Genomic DNA, 10,932 nt, shown 5'->3' on the forward strand with positions numbered 1-10,932 from the left:
GTGCTACAGTTGGATTCAAGGTATATATATACATAGAACTCATGAATAATCATAAATTTTACTATGATTTTTATTACTAATATATGCGTGCGTACAGAACTATGAAGCAAAGTTTGACTTGGTTGGAGCTGGAATTACATCACCTGTAGAATTGGTTTTGAAGAAGGGAGACGAGACAATTATCAAAGATCTATCTTCAAATAAATGGACCTATAAAATAGGTTTGGATGGAATTTCAAACAAATTTTTTGACCCTTCAAAATCATCGTTGAAATGAATTTCAGATCAAATTCCAATTAACAAGAACTTCACTTGGTACAAGGTAAATAAATTATTTACTTTATAATATATATATATATGATATTTGATATTGATTTTCTTATGTTGAAATTTCAGACAACATTCAAGGCTCCTTTGGGGAACAAACCAGTTGTGGTGGATTTACTGGGTTTAGGAAAAGGCATGGCCTGGGTGAATGGTCATAGTCTTGGTAGATATTGGCCGAGTTATATAGCTAATAAGCAGCTTTGCAAGACAAAGGCTTGTGATTATCGTGGCAGATATAGTGATAAAAAATGTCTTTCCAAGTGTGGTGAACCTACCCAAAGATGGTAACCTAAGTTATGTATATTATATTTTTCGAGGAGATTTTTATTTTCTTTTACTGACTATTGTGATCTTGTTGTGGTTTTAAAGGTATCATGTCCCTCGATCATTTCTTGATGATGGTGATAATACATTGGTTTTGTTTGAAGAATTTGGTGGTAATCCTTCATATGTACAATTTCAAACCGTTGAAATTGGATCGATTTGCATTAATGCTTACGAAGGAAAACGGGTGGAATTGTCTTGTCATAATCGACCGATTTCAAAGATTGAATTTGCTAGTTTTGGTCATCCACAAGGTGTTTGTGGATCATTTGAGAAAGGTGAATGTGAATCGGATGTGGATGTAGTATCGATACTGAAAAAAGTAAGTTAAGAATCCATATTTATGTAAAAAGTGGGTTAAAATTTTATATTTTTGTTTTTAATTGATAATATTTTTTCCTTTTTGAAATTTAACAGGAATGCGTAGGGAAAGAGTCATGTTCATTCAAGATTTCTCAAGACAAATTCGGAAAAGCTTATTGTGAAGTTAGAAGATTAACCGTGGAAGCCGTTTGTGAGAATTTTATATTTTAAATTTTTGAGTATTTATTATTATTATTATTATAGGAAAGGAATTTTATTCATTTTTTAATTATTTTAAGAAATTATACTAGTTATCATGTTTCCGACTGACATTAATAAAAATTATATATACAAGTAGTTTTTTTTATTTCCGTTCTTGTTATCAAGGTAACTTCAAATTGATGTGGTCGAATACGTAATCGATGTTGTTGCATGAGTTGCATCCGTTGTTGTTCAAAGACAAATAATCAATGTGTTAACCGAGTTATGCACTGTTCTGGCATGCATAGGCTGCTCGGAGCCAAGGGCAAAACTATTATGAGATTTTAGAAGGGGTCAAATTGCTTATATTTAAAACTAATTAGGTAAACCACACAAAAAAATAGAGGATTGAGACTTAATTTCACTAATTTCAAAATTACCATGTCCTAAAAAGTAATTAAACCAAAAAAGTTAGATGCTTAATCTCATTTAACTTTAAAATAGATAATGTATTAAAAAATAATTAAACAAAAAAATTTAGGAGGACCAAGGTTTAATTTTAATGATTTCAAAACTTTAAAGGACTTAAAATACAATCAAACTATATTTTATATAAGCTTTTATGATATAACTATATGTTAATAAAAGCATGTTTAGTGCTCGATTTTTCCAAAAGGAAGTACATTGATTTAATCATAAGGGGTACGTAATCTAAAAACTGCCTAAATGTGTAAGTCATCTCCCTCTCATGCTAGCTTCTGTATCATAGTGATGGAGGCTAAATTCATCTCCAAGATGCTTGTTCCACAGGAAAACACATTCTTGAGGCCATATTGTAGTGATCTACAAGTTGATGAGCATTACTAAATTCCGCAAGTTTCCGCGAACTCAGTTAAGCCGCCAAACCATTTCGTTAGCAGTCCATAAGAGCCAGATGATATCCAGTGAACGGTGGCATCAAAAAGCTCTAGAACAATGAAACCCACATTATTTTTCTCAATTTTTTACAAAGCAAGAAAGCTACACCCCAGATACAGATGAAGATCTAGCAGAGATAAAATACCTTCCAGATCTTGAATATTCAACGGAAGAATCTCTTACGACATCGCGCAGATCCAAGCTCCTCATACTCTGCCTTAGTGATATGCATTGATTCATAGTCGGGACTGGATGCCAAAGGTGAACCCCCTCGCCACACTCCTAGGATTGGACTGAAGCATCCCAAAGAATTTACTTTACCACATGAGAAGAAATAGCTTTCGAAGACGTGTAACACATATTAAAACCTAATATTCGAAGGTGAGAGTTTACTCTTCTTGAGTTGTTATGTTGATTTGAGAGTCATCTGGAACTAGAGCGCGGAGATCCTTCTCCCTGAGAGTTCTGAATTGAAAAATGAGTGTAAATCAAAGTGGAAGCTAAAAAATGATATTGCTACAGGCCTATGTAAAGTGAAGGAGCTTACAGTCTCTCAACAAATCTTGGGAACAAAGTGCTGCCACCAGTCAATATTATGCTGCTCAGGCACGAAATTTGAACAATTTTAAGTGGCATGAACGAATTAAAATTTAAAATTTCAGAGGCTTTCTAGAATTGTACTTGAAGAATGTTAAACACACCTTTGGTAAAGTACAGGATGAAGGATGGCAGGCATTGACGGCTCGAACAATACATTCTGCTAGTCCAGCCTCGTTCATTCCTGTAAAGAGAAGGGTAATTGGCACCATGTGTGTATTTAAGTATTAGGCGAAAACCGAAACAATGTTCCCATTTCTAACGTCACTGGCCATTAAGCAACAACACATTTTCTTAAATGATTTAATCTCCAACCCATGGCTTTAGCAAATTAGACTACTGGTTCTAGAGCTAAATTCCAAAATTTCTGCCTCCAAACTCAAATAACTTCTTAAACATCTCTAGATTGGTTCCTTCCTAAACTGGAAAACCCTAGTGATTACTTAACAATTAGAAAAAGGAGAATATCATACACACCCAAATCTGCAGGTTGGAAGATCATCTCCGGAACAAGAAAACGTTCATTCGTTAGGTCAAATTCCTGTAAAAGGCAGACAAGGGAATCCATTGAACATCATTTGAAATGAGCAGGCAAAATCACCCACTTAATAATAAAAGGAAAACACTACATTTTTAGTTAAATCCACTCTCTTCCTCTCTGACGTTCTATCCGTAACCTCTAACTGATCTGCTTCTTTCTTTGTTTCTGCAGCTTCTGAAGGAGTGGCGGCATCTGTCAACTCAAGATGCCTCTTTGCCGCTTGGGGGTCTTTAACAAAACCCTTTGTGTGAGTAACCCCATCAGGCAAGACATAAGTACATCTAAAGAGATTGTCTTTTCCCCTGTAATGATTGTCAAACACCATCTTAAAATAGCGGAAACAAATTGTTGATTTATGTGCAGTGTTTAGAAGCACAGATTGCAAGCAATAATAATAACAACCCTTAGTGGAAGTAACACCATCAGACAAGACATTAGTACATTTAAAAGGACTGTATGTTCTCTGTCTACGGTTAAGGCTGTAAATGAGACGAATCGAGCTCAACTCGAAAAGTTCAAAGCTAAGCTGACTCAAATTCAAAACTAAAAAATGAACCTCAACTTGAACTCAAAACAATCTCATACTTAACTCGACTGAACTAAAATTTGAGTTCGGTTCAAGTTCAAACTCGGACCTTAACATCAAGTACATAAAAATTTACACTGCATTTAAAAAAAAATCATAGTTTTTCAAGTCCGATATCAAATTGCTCGCTTTGGCTAGTTAATAACTCAAATCGAGTCCATTCAAATCAAACTTGAGTAGCTTGCAATATGTCTCATCTCATTTACAGTCTATTTACAGTAAAGATATTCAACGCCATTTAAAATTTGCTTAGTTCCTTCCGGTGTTTAAAGCATACATTGCAAACAATAATACTAATTTAGGTTTCAAGAAAACACAAAGAGAACATATAATATTACATTTTTCTGGGTATTCACCTGGCAATCTGGAGATCTCTTTCAACATCAAGAGAGACAAAGCAAAGCTTCTCTGTAACATCGTCCATTAGTAAAGTCTCATCTATGACATTAATCGTCCGATACGAAACCAATTCCTTAAGGTAATTAGTCAAAGCTTTCCCGTCCAAATCGATTCTCTTAACCCCATAATTCAACGTATAGTTCTGAAACACAGGCGCTGCATGCGTAAACGAGAACCCGCAATCCACCACCAAACTACACTGAGCCTGCGAGAACAGCCCGTATGGACGGCTGCTGGTCTCGTAGAAGTGGACAAGGGAAGGCGAATCGGCGACGACGAGGGAGCTGAATCCGAAGTCCTCAAAGACGAGTTCGTCGGTGGCACGTTGGTTAGAAGGGAGTGTGAAGAGAGGTTCGGTCAAGAGGAGGGAGGAATTAGAAGGGGTGACGTGGAGGAGAGAGTTGAATAGGTGGAACCAGATGTCGCGTTGGAGGTCGGGGCTGATGAGGTAGTCGCGGTCGATGGGCCGACGAATAGCGGCGGAGGTGAGATCTTCGGTGGAGGAGGAGAAGGTGGTGGTGGGATGGAGGAACTTCTTGGAGGAAAGAGGGCGGTAGAGGCAGTTGGGGATAACGACGGCGGGTCCCGTTCGTCGCCTAAGCCGGCTTTAATGAGGGCGATTTGACCTAACGACTCGTTTTTTTTTTAAATTATCCCGTTCTAACATCCGTTAACCAATATTTTCTGATGTAGCACCCTTTTGGTTGAGGTGTCACAAAGGCGTATCCCCAGGGACGCGTTTTACCTGGGTTTATGCTTAGTCGGATGCCACGTGTGAAAGGCGCATCTCTGAGGATTACGCTTTCACGGGATTATGCTAGATCGGACGCCACGTGGGGAAGGCGCATCCCCGGTGATGCGCCTTCCATTAAATGCCATAAATGCCCCCATCCGTTTCCCCCCAACTACCCCTCCTCCTCCCTTATATAAATCCCTCATCCCCCTCTCATTCTTCACACCAAAATCATCTTCTCCTCTCTTATATAACTCAAATTCTCCAACTATTTGAGTTTTAAATTTCTTATTAGTGGTAAGAAATTTATTTTTAAGTTAGTATTTTTAAATAATTTTTATATCTTATAGTAATATAATTATATAAATATTATTTTTTATTAAAATAATATTTATATAATTATTATTTATTTAAATTTGTTAATTAATTATTTTTTTGTACTAATTATATTTTTTTTTCTTTGTAGTTATAATGGAAAGTGAAATGCTGCTGCGATTGGATGCAAACCATATCTCCAGACATTTTAGTGATATGGTAATATTTTTTTATAATTAATGTTAATATTTATTATTATTTTTAATTTAAATTTATAATGAATTTATATTTATTATAAATTTTTATAATGCATATTATTTAGGAAAATGATCGTATTTTAGAGACTTTTATTAAAAACTCACGTATACCAACATCGCAACGTATTTTGCCATATTTGTCTTCTACTGGGTTCGGGTATATTGCAACAATTATTGGCGGTTGCAAACTCGAACATGTCCTAATTTCTGCATTGATTGAGAGGTGGAGGCCCGAGACACACACATTTCATCTTCCATGTGGAGAGGCTACAATTACATTGGAGGATGTCTCTATGCATCTGGGGCTTCCCGTCGATGGGAATATTATGTGTGGTATGGCGGATGGTGATTGGCAGTCAATGTGCATGGAGTATCTTGGAGCTGCTCCGCCAAAGTTTAATGGAGGAAGAATAGCTTTATCATGGTTGAAAGCTAATTTTGAAGTTCTGAATGAAAATGCTTCAGATGATGAAGTAAAGGCATGTGCTCGGGATTATATTTTACGAATCATTGGAGGAATATTGATGCCCGACAAATCTCGCAACCAGGTGCATTGTATGTGTTTACGACAAATTATAAGAAAACTACTATCGGTAGATGTCTCCTGCTTCTGCAATCATGGGCGTGGTTCCGAATGCCTTTCTTATGCCCGATCGTCAATGAACCATACGTATTCCCCTTATTATTGAGGTAATTTTCGAACTAAATTTTGATTTAAATATTTTTAATTAAATAGGGTGATATTTAGTTTATATTATATTTCATAGGTGGTCGATGAAAAGAAAGAATCATAGAGATATACCTACTGGACTAGAGAAAATCCGTTTACTTATTGATACAAAAGCTGGGTCTGAGGTATGTTTTGAAATCTTGTTAAACATGAATATTTTAATTTAAAATGTTAGATATAATTAGAATATTATATTTATTTGAATTGTATATTTATATTTCAGTTTCAGTGGATACCTTATGCAAGTGATGAAGTAAGCTTGCATCCCACCCCACCTGAGTGGGTCATTAGAGGTATGGATGTCAATTGTACCTCTTATATGTTATGCTATTATTGAGTGGCATCCAGTTGATCGCGTGCTCCGTCAGTTTAGTTGTACGCAATATATTCCGGGAGCACCTAGGAATTTAGACGACATGCATAACATAGATAGACGAGGCAAGAAAAATGTTAACTGGGTAGTGAGACACAGAGATTGGATTGCGCTTTGGGAGAACCGGTATTCACAGTTGGCCCCTCTACAATATTACTGGTCATATGGTTACGGATAACTATATGGATTGGTTTAATGAAAATGGAAAGTTGTTTCTATCGGCGGAAGCACGAGGGGTTAACATTCTTAGGCACCGAGAGAGACGTCCACCATCTCAATATCATCATCCCCTGACTCGTGGACGGAGAGAAGGCGCTACCAGTTCTGCATCAGTCCCACCACAACATCCCTATCCACCGATGATGATGCCTAACCTTCCAGTTCAGATGTCATCTCCTCAGGGTATATGCCAAGCCCACCAGTTTATATGCAATCTCCGTAGGGTTACATTCCTAGCCCTCAGGGTTACATTCTTAGCCCTCCAGGTTACATTCCTAGCCTGCAGGGTTTTATGACACCATATGGAGGTGCATATACAACTATGTTTAATGATCCAGCATATGGTTCATATGCATCTTATTTGGCTGGTGATCCTTCTCCATAGACACCTCAATCTACATCTGGATCACACACATCGATGCCAATGTTTTCACATTTTTCTCAATTTTCTATGAGCTGTGGGATTGTTAGTAGCACTCCTCCAGGGTCGTTATTTTATACATGCCCTTCAACGTCATCTACAACACTATCCGAAGAAAATGCCGATGATGATGATGATAGTGAAGATGAGAAGACTGAAGAACAAGTTCCACAAAGAAATCCTCAGCGAAATAGACAACCATTTACATGTGGAACTCAATCGAGAAGACGACATCGGTGATCCAGTTTTATTTTAATGTTATTTAAATAGTTATATTTCATAAATTTATGTAATTTGTTTATGTTATTTTAATGTTTCATGGTTGTTAGAACAATATTTTTAATGTTATTTTTTATTTAAATTTAACATTAAATGTTTTTAATATACAGATTATAATATTCGAAATTTAAAATTAAAATACAAATTATGGTATTCGAAATTTAAAATTAAATTCAACTTAATATTCCAATAGTATTCAAAATTAAAAGTTATATTCCAATTATAGTTCACGGTACTTAAATTGAAATTAAATTTATCCATACGTATGATTTTATCCTTAACATATATATTAAAACCAACTTATCACTTCATATTTATTCGTAAAAACATGTCGATGCTCATTCCATACAATTTCAATGTCACGACCAACTTATCACTTCACATTTATTCAATTTATCCATAACATTTTATCCAATATATTCAAACAACCAATTGATCACTTAACATTTATTCAATTTATTCATAACATTTTATCCAAATTATTCAAACTTCACATAACGTTTTAATTTAAGTTATGAACTTAAATTTATCCATATGTATAATTTTATCCTTAACTTGCGCGCCTATTCCAAAAAGAACTTAAATTTTGGTTATAATTTACCTGATTTCACCATCAATCTATAGTTCCTCGGGGGACATGAGTGACATAATAGGGCAATGATAACATATTCTCTGACAAAATAATCGAAGGTGCGCCCTCAGGAACGCGCTTTCACCACTTTGCCAAGTCCCCTCAGAAATAATCGGTACTGGCATTAATAGTTCCCCGGGGGACATGAGTGACATAATAGGGCAATGATAACATATTCTCTGACAAAATAATCGAAGGTGCACCCCGGGAACACGCTTCCACCACTTTGCCAAGTCCCCTCAGAAATAATAGGTACTTACATGAATAGTTCTCCGGGGGACATGAGTGGCATAATAGGGCAATGATAACATATTCTTTGACAAAATAATCGAAGGCGCGCCCCCGGGAATGCGCCTTCACGTGAATAGTACCCTGGTTATAGACACAATTATATGCAACGTATTATGGACTTTCAAAACAAACTTCAGTTCACAAGCTTTCAAATTCTCAAACTCTAAATTTCTCAAAAATCTCATTCCTCTATTTTCTGAAAATGAGTCGTCTTTCTGTTGTTGTTTTAGATGATGGAGAAATTAAGGAAGCTGAAGAGGGGGTTGTTTTTTAGTCAGATCATTATATCCCCCTTAACCTTGAAGAGAAATATCACTCTTGAGGAGTTAATCACAAAAATGTCGTTAAAGATTCGTGTAGATGGCCGGAGAAGACTATCTTCACTTCAATATAGATTTCCTACTGAACTTGTTCCACTCACGTATACATTATTTCAACTTTCCAACGATGATGATGTTTCTATGATGGTTGATGCTCATATGGGGAGTTCACAATCTCTTATTGAAATGTATGCCATTTTTATTGAGGTTTGTGCTTCTCGTGGTCTCTCATATTCCTCTCACTTTGGCATTGCATATCATGTTAATCAAGTTGATAGCCCGACGCAAGTGATCTGTAATGATTTCACATCATTAATGGCGGATCTAACGCCAGATGTTATGCCATCAAGTTTAATAGGAAGATATTCATCAGCAACTGTTTATAATCTCAACCCACGTGGTTTCACCAATAATCCATATGGCAACATCTCTTCTACTTCAAGGGGCAGACATTATCTGCCAATGTTTTCGACTTACATATAGAAATGCCATCGAGACGGCAGTCTATTCATATCCCACATGATACAATGGCCTCAAGTTCAAGGGGAGGACAAGCAAGCGGGAACTTATTTGACCTCAACATTGGATTATCGGAGGAACCATCATCTCCACCAGAAGAACCTCTTCGAGAGCCAGGTGCAGATAGTGTTGAAACGGGATTATTCGTTGAACTTGACTCACCACAGTTTAAAGTACATTCTGATGATGATGAGGATGACGTTCTGATAAATACAACACCAACCGAACTTCCTGCACATATGTATGGTGTTGATTATGATGCAATGTACGAGCCTGAATTTTTGGATCTTCCTGATGTTGGCAACTATGGACTTCAGTCATCAGTCAACGACGGTGATTTACATATTGAAATGGAGTTCACATCGAAGGAGGAAGCAATGATGGCAATAAAGAGTTACAATATTCGTAACTCAGTTTAGTCCTGAGTTGATCGATCTACCACGGAGAAATATGTCTGTTATTGCGTTCAACGTGACAACGGATGTCAATGGATGGCCCGTGTATCAAAGAGGAAGAGGAAGAACAACTTATGGGAACTAACCAGATACAATTGCCCTCATACGTGTTGTGCAAGAGGTATAAACCAAGATCATCCCAACTTGGACTCCAACATTATTTGCCAAGCAATCATTCTCATTGTGAAGCAAAGCTCTCATATAGCTGTTGTAGTGTTGATTTCTGCTATAAGGTCACAATATGGGTACACCGTCTCCTATAAAAAAGCTTGGTTGGAAAAACAAAATGCCATTTGCAAACTTCATGGCGAATGGGATTCCTCTTACAACGAGCTGCCCAGTTGGTTTCATGTTGTGCAAAGACTCAATCCCGGGACAATTGTTGAGTTCGAAACTCAACATCATTACGTGAATGATCGAGTGGTTCACGATCGCAACCAATTCTACCGTTTCTTTTGGACTTACCCTCAGTGTATTAATGCAGTCAAGTACTGTAAACTAGTTGTCCAAATTGATGGTACTTTCTTGTATGGGAAATACAAGCAAGTTTTATTATTGGTTGTGGTCCAAGATGGAAACCGCAATATTCTTCCTGTTGCGTTTGCCCTCGTTCAAGGAGAAGACACTGAGTCCTGGGCTTTTTTCCTTAAAATTTTACGTTTACATGTTGTCACCAGGGAACGGGTATGCATTATTTCAGACTGAGGAGCCGGGATAAAAGCAACAATAGAGTCTTTGGGTACAATGTATAGACCTCCACATGTTCAACATCATTATTGTGTCTGTCATATTGCTGCAAACTATTACGGAAAATAAAAGAAGAATGATGAACGTTAGTTAGTCGTGCGGATGGGTATGTTACTTTTTCCCAATTTTTCTATCATTTTCGTATTACTTATTTATACTTCATATTAACTATTACATATTCCTAATGGCTTAGGTTACGAACTCTTACCTCAAAGGTTTGAGTCTATGCTACAAGAGCTGTTTGGCAAAAATAAGAAGGGTGCGAGTACATTATGGACATCAGCAAATAAATGTGGACAAATGCGTATGACGGGGGGTATCGCTATGGTCATATACCAACTTGGCTGAAGCAATAAATTCAACCTTAAAGGGGGCGCATCATTTACCAGTCACGGCGTTGGTCAAAACGACTTAATTTCGTTTGGGTCAACTCTTTGCAAAGCTCG

At 36.8% G+C, this 10,932-nt stretch overlaps 2 pseudogenes; one reads left to right on the forward strand and one right to left on the reverse strand.

Moving 5' to 3' along the window:
* The window catches only part of LOC120150510, an 18,937-nt pseudogene extending 17,752 nt beyond the window's left edge, over positions 1–1,185 (forward strand).
* Positions 1,186–1,829: 644 nt separating this feature from the next.
* Positions 1,830–5,636, reverse strand: LOC120150511 (annotated as a pseudogene).
* Between the last annotated feature and the right edge of the window lie 5,296 nt (positions 5,637–10,932).

The sequence above is a fragment of the Hibiscus syriacus genome, unplaced genomic scaffold, assembly GCF_006381635.1.
Source record: "Hibiscus syriacus cultivar Baekdansim isolate YM2019G1 unplaced genomic scaffold, ASM638163v2 tig00111022_pilon, whole genome shotgun sequence".
Lineage (NCBI taxonomy): Eukaryota > Viridiplantae > Streptophyta > Magnoliopsida > Malvales > Malvaceae > Hibiscus > Hibiscus syriacus.